Below are 15379 nucleotides of genomic sequence, written 5' to 3' on the forward strand. Positions count from 1 at the left end.
TGTAAAGGTCAGGAGTGATTGAGTAGATTAAGATGTCCTGCATTTGTCTTGCATGATGCTACATGTGGTATTCTTTTAAAATGGAATATTAAAGAATTAAGACAAAAACAGGTCTGGATGAGTTACAAGCTGCAGAGCAAGGAGAGAGGGTAGAGAGTGAGTCCAACTGACAGAAGTGGGGACAGATGGGTGAAAAGAAAGGATTGTGTGGGTCAGAGGAGGGATGAACAGATGCAATGTAGTGAGAGAAACATAGAGGAATACAAACAGGAAGAAAGAAGTGGAAAACAAACAAGAAGAAAATGTGAGTAGGACAGAGAGAAGGAGGGAAAGAAATGGAGGAATACAGAATGAATATGAGAAAACTCCAGAAAGAGTGACTGCGAGAAACTGATAATTATTGTGGGACTGTTAAGGAGACTGCTGGTCCTGCAGCCTATATCTCAGAAATGTCATTAATGGACTCATACAATGGGAAGAAAGCACCTTTACTTTATAACAGGTCATCAGCGCTACCTCTAACTCCCTTCGATGACCCATTGGTGACAATTTGGCATTTAAGTCCCGGTTTTGGAAGCTTGAAGGTGTAAAAAGGTAAAGAAAATAATATCATCATGATTTACAACATACTGAGGCAAGTAACTGTACAAAGCATGTTTACAAAACCCTAGGATTAAGTGATCTTGCATCCATGATGTCCCTGAAATCTGAAAACAGAATGTGTCAGAATAATGACGGAAAGTTTTCATTAATTGGCACCGCAGGCTGCTCATATAAAGCTGTTTTTGACATTCAAAGCGTGATGTCACCTTTATCTGGATGGTCTCTTCCTCTTAACACCTAAAGTAATACTTTTATTTATTTTACCGATGTAGTGATTCAAGATGAATTGGTAAATGAATGTACTTGTCCCCTGGAGCATGCTAAAATGATAACTTTCTATCACCATGGTAACACATGAAAGAGACACAAGCCTTACTTTGATTCAGCAGAACATCAAACATGGTCCCTGTGATACTGATTATATCATTACATCAGGAGCACTCTGTGTTGAGTTCCTATGCCTCACTGGGAGGCTTTTCTAGGACAGCAAATGTGCCCTGTGCATCCGTAGGGGCCAAGACAAAAACCTGTTCGTATCACACAAGCATACCCTCAGACACACAGGTACTTGTAGATATGCACACACACACGTACCCTGGTGGGTACGCAGAGACACACAAGCCATTAATAACACTTACCTTTGTATACTGCAGGTACTGTACTGCTGGAGGTCAATTTCTTCGTGAGCATGGCTCAGTAACATCTTGTTGTGATTCTAGATCCCACAAACACCAGGCCGCAAAGAAGAAGAAGCCTACCCTTGTCCTGGCCAGGAAGACAAGCGTCTGCCTAATCAAAAGTTGGGATAAGTATGAAAGCAAACCCTCCTTTATTCTCCTACCTATGGATAAGGCTGTTGATTGACAGCCCCCACTGAAGGAACATTCTCTGGCATGCCGCATTACCAAAGATTAGCACAGCATGTCACCTAATGTATTGTGAATGTTTGAGGTCGGGCAGTACAGACATTGTCCTGTACATGTGCAATGCAACGCCACTGGGGCCCTCTTCAGTGGTCTCTGTTGCTTAGAAGAGCTTGCAATGTTTACATTTGAACAAATGATTATTGATCAGATGTGAAAACTGTAATATATTGAGAAAGTAGTTATTAATGGAGGTGAGCCATGTGGTGGTGGGCCAGACCCTGGTGTCCACTGGGGGAGCTCCTTCTGCTAGCCTCCAAAGGTATTTGTTTAGTTGTGCTTATGAGCTTCTACATCCCTTTCATGAATGTGTCCATTACCACTAGGTTGAGTGCAAACTGGCCGTCTTGGGTCCCTCAACCACAGTCAACACACTTGCTATGATGAAGGCAGCTGGCACCGGGTCTTTCATCTGATGATCAATTTTGCAGTGACCTTCCTTGTAATCCCTCTTACAAGTAACCTCTCTGGGAGTGGAAGTACACTCCAGTCTTCCGGTCTGCTTGTGTTCCTGACTTGGAATCCATTTCTCATCTTGCCTATGTCTGTACATAGCTCCTCTCTCCTTTTGGCTTCTAGCAATGCAGCTCTAACATTTTTTTAACCATGTTAGCTAATCACTTGTCAGCGAACACTGCAGACGTTTTTGGATTCTTTCCTGGGAGGTTTTACAGTTGTTGCTTGAATGGAGTAGCACTCCTCTCTGTCACCATCAGCTAGCTAAGGGAATGAAAATCCTTTGCCACATCCCCCTCACACACTCATTCCAATCATGCAACACACCATGAATCTAGGTTTCAAACATATCATTTGCTCTCTTGCTTTCTTTGAATCTCTGTGGGTACTGACGATACTTCAGCCTAAACTGCCTGATAAAAACTTCCTTCATACACTAATAATTTTTTTTTATCGGATACAGGCTTTCTCCCAGTGATTGCTGTCCCTTCCATGGGCAAGCCACTCATTAAAGTGGCTATCTACAACATAGCACGCAGAGCCTCTGCTCTACAAGTGAGCTCAAAGCTCACAAACCGTTCCAAACTATCAAGACCTTAAATGTAAACAAGCTCTTTTGGCACGTTGACAGGTACTCCTCTAAAGTTGCAGTTGGGATCACCTCTTCCAGATGTAGTTATCACTACTACCATCCTGAGCTTTTCCTCCTCCAAGTATGTCCATTCACTCTCAAATTCTCTCTCTTTCTCCAGTCTTTCCATGTCTTTCCTTTTCTCCTTTCCCATTCCCTTTCCTCTCTCCCCTTTTCTTTCCTCGTTGGCCCATTCCTCCCTGTTTGTTCTTCTTGCTCCTGGTCCGCTATTCTGAACTTCTCCCTCTCATACTCCCCGGTTTCTTTCTTTTCGTCAGCCTTAGCTTTCGGGAGAGCCAACTGCAAGTTCAGAGTCAACAAGTGATTAACTCCTGGAGCTGGGAATAACCTTGAACCTCAAGGTGTATCTGGGGAAAAAAGTCCTGATGGGCTAAGAGAGACTGATAACAAAGACTCCAAGTAGTTTTTTTCCCTTTCAGAGACTGCTTTAGCTGTAGCCTCATTTGAGCAAGGAAAGTCCCCTGACCTGGATAAGATCCCGACAGACCTTTTCAAATCAGATACCTCCATCTGGGTCCCCTACATCAATGTGATCTCCAGTGCAATTGCGGCTGGGGTAGCCTTGCCGGTCACATGGTTAGGAGCTAGATTAACCCCGTCTTAAGGAAGGGGAGCCGCAGCAACCCCTCAAACAACAGCGCAAATTAGCCTTCTAGATAATTTTCCAAAGATTTTTTGCAAACAAGTGTTGGTGCAGCTCTTGGACTGGAGCAATGAAAATCGTATCCTTTCGGATCTACAGGCAGGTTTTAGGTCCCAGACTAGCACAATTGAACAGGACTTCCATTTTCTTCTAGTTATGTGGAAGACTCTATATCTAGGAGGGGGGAAACCTTTTTTGTGGCATTCATTGATCTCCATGTCACCTTTGATCCGGTCCCCAGGAAGAAGCTATTGGAGATCCTATATGGGATGGGGATTCCTTTCAATGTGCTACAAATAATTATGCATCTCCGTATGGGGAAACTACGCAAGGGTCAGATGTGGTATAAGAGGGATGCTAACTGAGGCAATTTCTAATGAAAAAGGAGTGTGCCAAGGCTGTGTCCTCATTCCTACCCTTTTTTTTTATTGTATATTAACAATTGTGTCAGTTACTTGATCAACTGTGTCAACAATTCCCCCCCCCCTGGCAGGTCAGAAAATTCCGGCCATCTTTTTTGTGGCAACACCCTCTAATTGTCGAAAACCAAGCGGGGTCTCCAAAACTTGGTTGAAAACCTCAGCTTGCTCTGCACTTAGTATGGCCTCAAAATCAATGCCTCTAAAACCAAGCTGATGATCTACTCCAAGACAAAAGGGTGAAGTGCACTGCCATTGTGGGAAGGGAGGCCTTGGAAAGGGTCGGGGAGTTTGACTACCTAGGGGTTCGGTTGGCGGACTCCGGATCTTGGGACCCACAGATTCTTAAAAACTCAATTATCATTAAACAGAGGCTTTATGCACATTCACTAAAAGCGTCTCCTGGTAGCCAATCCTTCCTGCCATAGAGCTCTATAAGACTTACGGTAGGGGCGTGGCACTGTATGGTGCCAAGCTGGTGGGCAATTGTAACATGGGCCCTGTGCGTGTTGCTGAAAATAATTTTATTAGTGTCCTTAGGGAGGGGCACGCCTCTGGTACCAATACATCTGGACCTAGGTATCACCTCAAACACAGAACTAGCTTCCTTGAGACCATTATTATATTGGGTGTGCATATGGACTACTAGTGAACTCCATTACTACAGGGAGGGGCTTGTGAAGATTTTAAAATTGCAACCATCTAGAAGTATCAAATGGCTAGCCTAAGTAAAAAAATAATAATAATAATAATAATAATCTTGGTTTGATCTCAGGTTAGCCAATTTTTGGGCAGGCCCATCTTTCATACATTCCAATGCTGCCGCTATGGTGAAATTGAAATTTCAAGTGAAAGCTACTGCCCATGGCGAGCTGCACAATTATACGGGCATCCTTAAAAGAGGTTTCTTATTGCATAAATCTGCTACCAATCCAGAGGAATTTTCAAAATACATTCGCCCACAACGTGCCCGCTCATTTTTTTTTACAGTCTAGATATGGGGCCCTTCCAATTGTAGTCTACAATGCATCATGGGATTCTGCCAAGCCTGGGCACTGACACCGTTTCCTTTGTACTTCTGTTGACGAAACAGAGGAGCATCTGTTGTTTTTCTGCCCATTGTATGCTAAACCGAGAGGCAGATGGATTACTCCTGTTTGCCGGTGCCTGAGTTTAATGGAAAGAAAGCACACATTTAGCTATCTGAAAAAGCGATTTCTCAACAATAGCCAATATTTCGGTATCTAAGTTTTTGTACGCACTTTGCCCCACTAGGCAAAAACTGGTAACTCAGTCCTGATGAAATAATTCACAACGGGCTCGGTTTTGACGCACCTTCTATTTAAAAACATATTTTATTGTATCATTTATGAGCATGCAAGTGTTCTGGAGTTTTACCTTTTTATACATGAAAATGTTTTTACTGTATCATGTATTTTATGATGTTTTGATGATGAAATTATATTTTTGATCAATCAAATAGACTTTGATAACAAAGCACTCCCTTCCTGATTCCCCTGATGGTATCCTCCCCAGAGTCTATTACAATTTCTTCCTTACCACCCAGATTCTCTAACTGGTCCTTATCAAAATCAAGGATTTTTCTGATCTTATTTCTAGGAGCCCTTCACTATCTCTCAAAACAGAATGTGAAGCTCTACTCCCACCAACCTTTCATCTGTCACTGTACTGTACAGGTAATGTTTAGGGGTGGAAGTCATGCTGAGCTCAGAAGTGTAAGATCGTGCACTAGAAGCACCCTGGCAGTGCTCCCACTTGTATCTAACAAAATCCTACACCCTCCACCCTTAGGCACCCACTAGGAAGTCCATAAAGGGTGAAAGTCTGCACTGGAAGCGATGCAGCCTGCTAGAATAGGAAAGGATAGAGCACACAAACATGGGAGCAGGGAACATGATGTCTTGGTCAGGAGGCAGCATGGCATTCTCCAGAGGTTGTGTCCTTTAAAGGTTGTGTCATGTTGGGGACAGCCAGATTCGTGACTGTGAATTCTGGGTTGGAGACCTCTGCTAACGCTTGATGGACATCGACATGCAAGCGGGCCAAGCAGAGTGCCCCGGGACCAGTGGGTATGACTGGGATTGGTGGGATTTGGGGTCAGGGAGGGACAGAAGCGAAGAGACAGCAAGAGTATAAGAGGCCTGAGCAGTAACTAAGGGGGTCATTACAACATTGGCGGTATAAGGTGCTTACCGCCGTGCAGAAGACCGCCAATACACCGCCGCGTCCGCGGTAGACCGCCACAGCTATTATGACACACATCACGGAATCCGCCGAAATCCAGACACCCACACAATACCGTCACACCAAAGGTCAGCGATAAACATGCAGAAACAAATCCTCCACCTCCACGCCAACAGAAACACGCCCATGCTATTATGACCCACGCTCCACGCGGCGGTCTTTCAACCGCGGTATTCCATTGGCGGTACACACCGCCACGCTCAAAATACACACACATCTCCAAAACACCGCCACATTGGACAATTCAAAATACACACACCTGATACACATACAAACAACACTCCCACACACCCAACACAATATAAAACACACACCCACATCACCCACAAACCCCTACGACCAAAAATTTGAGTTGAAGGCCACAGAGAGAGCACAGCAATAGACAACCCCACCACACAGAGGCACACGACACCATCACCCACACAACATCCACGCGCAAAACACCACATACCACTACACTCACCACACTCATCAACACATACACCACCCTACACATCACACACACCACCCCATGTCACGCCAAAGACACCCCCGCTTCTCAGAGGAGGAGCTCAGGGTCATGGTGGAGGAAATCATCCGGGTAGAGCCACAGCTATTTGGCTCACAGGTACAGCACATATCAATAGCCAGGAAGATGGAGCTATGGCAAAGAATAGTCGACAGGGTCAACGCTGTGGGACAGCACCCAAGAAATAGGGAGAACATCAGGAAGAGGTGGAACGACCTACGGGGGAAGGTGCGTTCAACGGTATCCAGGCACCACATCGCGGTACAGCGGACTGGCGGTGGACCACCACCTCCTCCCCCTCAACTAACAACATGGGAGGAGCAAGTCTTGTCCATCTTGCATCCTGAGGGCCTCGGAGGAGTAGTTGGAGGAACGGACACTGGTAAGTCAAATCTTAACTATCATAACCCCCACCCTACCTGCATGATATCACACACCCCCACCATCACACCCTCCCCTATCACCCCAAATCCTCACCTATCTACCCATTACACCAACCACCCATCCCAAACCCAAGCCCTGCATGACATAACTAAGCATCAACACCCATCACCAAAGTATGCCCACTGCACAGACCCAGAACACCCCCCAGCCATCAGCACACAAGCCCCCCCACAGGAATGCCTGCACTGGGGTTCACGCACACCCAACCATTGCACACCATGAAATAATCATGTACTTATACCCCCGCAGGAACCCAAAGGAACGTCACCACACCAGAGGGTCCAGACAACACCACTCCACCCCCAGAAGAGGCCCACAGTGACGATAGCAGCTCTGCCCCACTGGATCTTGATGACCAGCCCGGACCATCGTGGGCCTCGGGACAGTCGGTTCCCCTTGCTCAGCCACAGCCCAACACCGAGCTGCCACCCTCTGGTAACACCAGCACAGCACCCACCCAGCGGGCCCAAACCTCTCTACCCAGGACAGGTCAATCGGCTGTGTGTCCACCACTACAGGGCAGCCAGGGTAACCCACCACCCCAACAACAACAGGGACCTGGGGGCAGTGGTAGTGGGCACACGGTCCAGGGGACGGAGGCACAGGAACATAGGGGAACTGGGAGGGCTGCTGTGCGACACAGGGAGGACAGGCCAAGGGAACCCACTCTCAACGAGGCCCTCTCCTCCATCATGGGAGCCTACCACCACTCCCAGGAGACGATGGCCACGGTCCTGGGCAAGTTGCAGGAGTCCCTGCGTCTGCAGGACGAACAATATTTGGGGTTCAGGGAGGAGCTCAGGACCATCGGCTCCGCCCTGGGCACCATCGTAGGGGTGCTGACGGACATTCAAAAGACCTTGAGGGACACCGTGGCACTCCAAGGGGCCCCTGACACTAGGCAGGACGACGAACTGCCCACCACCTCCGCCGGCGCTAGTGGTCAGGACGTCCCTCCACAGGACCACCACACCAGCACCCCACCCCCTGCAGACGGACAACCACCACGCAAGTGGGCACTGAGATCCAGGAACAGGACAGAGCAAGATGGCAAGACCCCCGCCAAGAAATAAGACCACCCTGATAGTCCTCCCACTGTCCCACTTTGTTACCCGGCCCAAATCGGAACTGGGCCAGCTCCACTTCCAATGCCCAGATGTGCAATGTACCTGTGAGACTAATGGACTGGACTCTGCCATGGACATTCCTCCACCATCACCCATCACCATTTTACAACCCCCCTTCATTTTTGTACACTTAAATAAATACCCTTCAAACACCCAAAAAAATTGAGTTAGTCAATGATTTGTAAATCTGTATAATCAATTACAGTTGCATAATGGGTTACCCATTGGAAGGCTAACATACCTATGTCACACATCACAAGCCCTTCAAGGATGCAAACAGTTGACACGTAGGTTACCACACTTGTGGAACTGAAATGGAAGGGGACAACTCAGTTAACAAATAGTGAGTGAAATTGAGGTACAGGATAGAGGTAGATGTGTGAAAGTGAATGTGAAGGTAAAATAGAAAATGTGCTCACCTGTGTGTCACTGGAAATATTGCAGTATGACTGACTCCCTGTTGTCGTTTTCGTCTTCCTCAGCTTCATTCTCATCACTGTCCACGGGCTCCACAGCTGCTACAACACCGTCATCTGGATCATCCTCCTGCAGAAAAGGCACCTGGCGTCGCAAAGCCAAGTTATGGAGCATGGAGCAGGCGATGATGATGTCGCACACCTTCTTCGGTGAGTAGAATAGGGATCCACCTGTCATATGGAGGCACCTGAACCTGGCCTTAAGAAGGCCGAAGGTGCGCTCGATAACCCTCCTAGTCCGCCCATGGGCATCATAGTACCGTTCCTCTGCCCTGGTCCTGGGATTCCTCACTGGGGTCAATAGCCAGGAAAGGTTGGTGTAACCAGAGTCCCCCAATAGCCATACACGGTGCCTCTGGAGTTCACCCATCATATCAGGGATGCTGCTATTGCACAGGATGTAGGCGTCATGCACAGAGCCAGGGAACATAGCATTTACCTGGGAGATGTACTGGTCTGCCAAACAGACCATCTGGACATTCATAGAATGATAACTCTTCCTGTTCCTGTACACCTGTTAACTCCTGCGGGGGGGACCAGAGCTACATGGGTCCCATCAATGGCACCTATGACGTTGGGGTTATGTCCAAGGGCATAGAAGTCACCTTTCACTGTAGGCAAATCCTCCACCTCAGGGAAAATGATGTATCTCCTTACGTGTTTCAGCAGGGCAGACAACACTCTGGACAAGACGTTGGAAAACATAGGCTGGGACATCCCTGATGCCATGGCCACTGTTGTTTGAAATGACCCACTTGCAAGGAAATAGAGCACTGACAGCACCTGCACGTCAGGGGTGATTCCAGTCGGATGGCGGATTGGTGAAATCAGCTCTGGCTCCAACTGGGTACACAGTTCCTGGATTGTGGCACGGTCAAACCTGTAGGTCACGATTAAATGTCGCTCCTCCATTGTCAACAGGTCCACCAGCGGTCGGTACACTGGCGGATTCCGCCATCTTCTCATATGTCCCAGCTGACGGTGCCTACGAAGGACAACAGCGAAGAAACAGTCACAATTCTTCCAGGTATGTACCCACAGTCACACACAAGACTACCCCAGACAATAAACCCTTCCTGTATGTGTGTTGAGTGTAGGCCTCAGTATGTGTGACGCAGTTGAAAATGAATCCATGTGGGCCCCTGAAATGGCGGCTGCCTGACCTCAAAACTGGGACAATGGGATTGTGGGGTAACAGCGCTGGCGTTGCACACCGTCGCGGTAGGCGGTCGTAGAGCGCGGCGCAATGCTGCATTGGTTAACAATGGACCCTATGGGTCCCAGGAGCCAATGAACAGGTGCGCCGGCGGTGATGATGCGCCCCGCCGCGGACGTCACCGCCGCGGACGTCACCGCCATTTTCTATCTCTTCAATCACTAGATACCTGACCTTCGACAGGAGAGGACCTACACTGCTAGTGCTGCTGTGACCTCGGTCTGGAAGCGACGATGGCTGCTGCGTCTGGGGAAAGGGCCCCTGCCTTCACATCGGAGGAGTTGGAGAAACTTGTGGATGGGGTCCTCCCCCAGTACACGCTACTCTACGGTCCTCCAGACCAACAGGTTAGTACACAGGGAGCACGTTGTAGGGGCTAGGCCTGGGTGGAGAGGGCTGGGTGGAAGAGGGAAGGGGGCAGAAGTCATACTACAGTAAAGCATGGGAATAAATGGGCCACATGGTCAGAGTATGGAGGGGGCCACACACATTGATGGTGCAATTGGTAATGACTGTTCCTCTTCCCTTGTGCATGTCATGTAGGTCAGCGCCCACCAGAAGAGGGACATTTGGCATGCCATCGCCAAGGAGGTCCGGACCCTGGGGGCCCACCAGAGATGGGGCACCCACTGCCGGAAGAGATGGGAGGACATTCGCCGCTGCAGCAAGAAGACGGCGGAGGCTCAGCTGGGGATGGCCTCCCAACGTGGGAGGGGTGCCCATCGTAACATGACCCCCCTGATGTTCCGGATCCTGGCGGTGGCCTACCCGGAGTTGGATGGGCGCTTAAGGACATCACAGCAGACACAAGGAGGTGAGTACAAACTCATTCTGCGGACTTTGCGTGCAGTGGAGGTGTCTGGGGGGGGAGGTGGGCTGTGGGTGACCGTAGGCCAGGGCGAGTTAGTTAGGCAAGGCCCCTCCGTAATGTAGGCCATGTGGCACTCTACCCCACCTCAGAAAACTAGCAAGTCGAGGTATAGTTGCCCCTGTGGCATCCATGTGCGCAGATTTCCAGCATTGCCATGTAGCCCATATCCATGAAATTGCATGTGCAGAGGGCAGGAGCGCGGCGTTGTGCATGGGGCTGCTGCGTCTGTCTTGTCCGCCAACTGTAGCGGTATGCCATGTACTAAAACTCTCTTACTTCTGCCCCCCCCCCCTTTTCCTGCTCTCCCTGTCCGTTTGTACATCAGCATCAACAGGCGGTACAGTGGCACCGGAGCACGAGGGAGCTGCATCCCACATGGCCATGGAGGGCCACACCACAGACTCTGAATACACCAGTGGGACGAAGGGCGAGGGGAGCTTCACATCGGACACCGGATCACCAACCAGCGACACAGACTCTTCCGCCGATGTGAGGTCCCCTGTGGTGGCGGCACCATCTGTGCGCCCCACTTCTACAGGTACAGCCGCCACCCCCCCTACCAGCACCGCCCTCCCAGCAGCCCCTCAGCGTTCGCCCCGTGCCAGCTCACCCAGGAGGGTGGGCATCACCTTCGCCTCTGGCACCTCAGGCCCTGCCCCAGTCACCCCTGCTGCCCTCAGTGAGGAGGCCATTGACCTCCTCAGGTCACTCACTGTTGGGCAGTCTACCATTGTGAATGCCATCCAGGGTGTAGAAAGGGAGTTGCAACACGGTAATGCATTCCTGGAGGGCATTCATTCTGGTCAGGCTGCCCTTCAGCGAACCCTGCAATCTCTGGACTCAGCACTGATGGCAGCAATTGTCCCTGTGTCCAGCCTCCCCCCTCCAACTTCCTCCACCCAGACCCAATCCCCTGTATCCCAGCCCATCCCAAGCACACCTACAGACCAGCATGCAGACAAGTCAACACACCCAAGTAGCTCAAGCAAACATAGGCACCACACACACCACAAGCACTCACACATGCATCACACCCATACAGACACAGCAACATCCACTGTCTCCACTGTGTCCCCCTCCTCCTCTTCTCGCTCCTCCCTCCCAGTCTCGTCTACACACACACCTGCATGCACCACATCTACAGGCACTAGGATTCACACCAGGACACCCAGCACCACACGCCGCTCACCTGCACTCACCACCTCCACTGCCATTTACACATCCCCTGTGTCCTCTCCCAGTGTGTCTGTGACGCCCCCTCCCAAAGTACCCAAACGCCGGCAATCACTCACCCAACATCCATCCACTTCACGACAGCCTCCAGTACCTGCACCCAAAACAGCTAAAGTGACACCTCCTACAACCACCTCCTCTTCCTCCACTCCCAGACCCCCTCCAGCTACCCATCCCAGTGTTCGTCAGAAACTGTCCCTCTGTCAAATTGACCTTTTTGCCCCCCCCCCTCCAATTCATCAGTCCGTCGTAGCGCCTCAGCCAAAAAGCCTCCAGGACCAGTGGTGCCTGTTCAAGGTTTTTGGAGTGCACCGTCCACCAGGGCAGGCAGTAGGACCCGGAGCCAAGGCACAGGCAGCCCACCCCCTGTAAAGGCTCCGAAATTGGAGAGTGGACGACGGGACCGTGGCAAGACTCCTGGTAGAACAACAAGTGAAATGGCATAGAAGGCGATTGGTGAGTCAGCTGTAACTCCAAAAAAGGTGGGGAAGGTCCAGAGGAAGTCTGCCCAGCCTGTTGTGAGTTTCACGGCGGAGAAGTGCGCCATCATTTCCAGCGGTCCAGACACAACCGCCAGCACCGTCGTCACTGGTCCAGAGACCACCGCCAGAGTCACAGCCCAGGAGGGCTCAAGTATCGTCACTGGTCCAGAGACCACCGCCAGAGTCACAGGCCAGGAGGGCTCAAGTATCGTCACTGGTCCAGAGACCACCGCCAGAGTCACAGGCCAGGAGGGCTCAAGTATCGTCACTGGTCCAGAGACCACTGCCAGAGTCACAGCCCAGGCGGGGCCAGGATGCCACAGCCCCGCTGGGCAATGATGGAACGTCATGCCACACACCAATGTCCAGTGTGGAAATCGTCATGCCACACACCAATGTCCAGTGTGGAAATCGTCATGCCACACACCAATGTCCAGTGTGGAAATCGTCATGCCACACACCAATGTCCGTATCAGAACCGCCATGTCAAAGCACCGCTGAAGAGGGCAAAGACCGCCATGTCAAAGCACCGCTGAAGAGGACAAAGACCGCCATGTCAAAGCACCGCTGAACAGTCCTGAAACACCATGTCATAGCACCGCTGAAGAGGGCAAAGACCGCCATGTCAAAGCACCGCTGAACAGTCCTGAAACGCCATGTCATAGCACCGCTGAAGAGGGCAAAGACCGCCATGTCATAGCACCGCTGAAGAGGGCAAAGACCGCCATGTCATAGCACCGCTGAAGAGGGCAAAGACCGCCATGTCAAAGCACCGCTGAAGAGGGCAATGCACCGGGTAGGAATGAATGGCCCGCCACATCAGGCATCCTTATCCCATGAGCAGCTGGGACAGTGACAGGACACTACCATTCACGGGGAGACTCATCCAGTCTGGGCACCAGTCACCCCCCAGTACCAGTATGGACCTGCATCAACTTGAGAGACTGTGGCTTTGCACTCCCCAGGATCTGACAGTGGGCAACCCACCCAATGTATAGACTTGAGAGACTGTGGCTTTGCACTCCCCAGGATGTAACAGTGGGCAACCCACCCACTGTATAGACTTGAGAGACTGTGGCTTTGCACTCCCCAGGATACATCAATGGGCATGGATCCCCGTCGTGGATCTGGCTTTGCGTTTATGTGGCTGAGGTGCCCCCCTTCGCTTCCCCCTGAGGTGCCTGTAGTGTTTCTATCTGATGCCCCGGCAGTGTTCTCTCCGATTTTGGTCAGGTATCTATTGTGGGCCTCGCCCATGCATTTTTGGACTGTTTGTGCACGGACATTGTTGTGTACATATCTGCACTACTTCTCGGATTGTATATATGTAAATATGAGTGATTTTAGTATACATATATTTGTTTCTTTTTGTATGACATGTATATTGGCACATTACAAAGTTTGTCCGAAATTCGCATTGTCTTTGCATTCTTCCGGGGGAATTGTGGGTTGTTACTGTGATGTTTGTGACTGCATTGGTGTGTATGTTGTAATATGCGAGGGTGGGGGTGTTTGGTGGGTGTCCCCCTAACTTTTGCCTCCCCCCTCCTCCGTGTCGTAGGTGCTGTACTCACCGGTATCTTCTGCGCCTACGTCGCTGTTGGTCGTGAAGGAGCAGAAAGACAAGGGCAGGTAGTATATGGAGTTCCGGGTCCATGGAGTCGTCGTTCCTCGTGGGATATGTTAAGGTGAGCGTTTCCCCATAGCAAAAGCTGTTTCCGCAGTGTTTTTATCCACGGTGAATCCGCCCCGGAAAAGGTGGTGGATTGGCCTGTTGTGATACTGTGGGCGGTACATTGTCTCCCGCCTGTCTGTTGGCGGTGACCGCCGCGATGCTTGTCTGTACCGCCGTGGCGGGCGAAGTGTTAAAGTGGCTGTCTTTGTTGGCGGTTTCCGCCAGGGTCATAATTCCCTTTTTTTGTCCGTCTGACTGTTTGCGGTATTACCGCATCTTTAACACCGTCCGCCAGGGTTGTAATGACCCCCTAAGTTATTAAAATGAACTGGGCCCCCCTCAGCTTCACACCGGTCAAGGGCGGGAAGCAGCCTTTATCACAAAGGCTAAACCTCGAGAAGCCTTTAGAATGAAGGCATTTTTAATGAAAATGCCTTTACAACTAAAGGCTTTCAGAGCGAAATTTTTACGACGATTACGCCTTTACAAAGGATGCCTTATACAACGAAAATCGAGGGAAATGTACGTATATTGCAGGTAAGTAAAAAGCTTTTAAGTGTGTGTGTGTGTGTGTATATGTGTATATGTGTATATGTGTATATATATATATATATATATATATATATATATATATATATATATATATATATATATATATAAAAAAAACTTTAAAAATCCAAAGGTTACAGGGATGTTATAGTTAGGCTCACATTTTTAAATGTATGAAACCATAGAAATTCACCAGTTATAGTTACCTCAAGTAACTATAACTCATGCCCTAAGGTAACTATAACTCATGCCCTCACCATGCAGTTTCTTCATTAAAAAGTTTACTGTAAATATTCCATTAATAATACTATCAGTGATGTTATTAAATATGTCATGAGTGCCAAAATTTGTGATGTAATTAGGAGTGCATGGTGAGGGCGCACGTTACTGCAGGGCTCGAGTTATAGTGAATTGAGGTAACTATAACTAGTGAATTTCTATGGTTTTGTACATTTAAAATATTGAGCCAAACTATAATGTCCCTGTATCCTTTGGTTTTTTAAGTGAATTGCTATATTTTTTTTAATTCTATTTCCTAACTATAACATCTCTGTAACCTTTCTTTTTTTCAGTTAATTTTTATGGTTTTTCTAACAAAGTAATTTTCATTACTACACATTAATCCAACCACTACCCCTCATGGCCTTTAGCCGTTCGTGGAGGGGATGGGCCTCAGGGCCTGCCCCAAACACAGGCCGATCTCTGCCCCAGGGACCCCCAATACCGGGGGCCCAGCCTAAGCAGTAATTGTTTTTGAGGAGGGGACTGCGCGCCCCCCAGACTGATCTCGGTTCGGGTTCTCCATCCCCCGGGGCCAGGCCTAAATATTTAATTTTA

At 49.4% G+C, this 15379-nt stretch overlaps 1 long non-coding RNA gene across 2 annotated transcripts in view; it reads left to right on the forward strand.

Moving 5' to 3' along the window:
- LOC138303757 (uncharacterized) overlaps positions 1-15379 on the forward strand; it is a 123653-nt gene that overhangs the window by 73248 nt on the left and 35026 nt on the right. For both annotated transcript variants that reach the window (XR_011205442.1, XR_011205443.1), the window contains exon 3: positions 1323-1412. This is a non-coding gene — a long non-coding RNA (uncharacterized lncRNA). The remainder of the gene's footprint in view (positions 1-1322; positions 1413-15379) is intronic.

The sequence above is a fragment of the Pleurodeles waltl genome, chromosome 7, assembly GCF_031143425.1.
Source record: "Pleurodeles waltl isolate 20211129_DDA chromosome 7, aPleWal1.hap1.20221129, whole genome shotgun sequence".
Lineage (NCBI taxonomy): Eukaryota > Metazoa > Chordata > Amphibia > Caudata > Salamandridae > Pleurodeles > Pleurodeles waltl.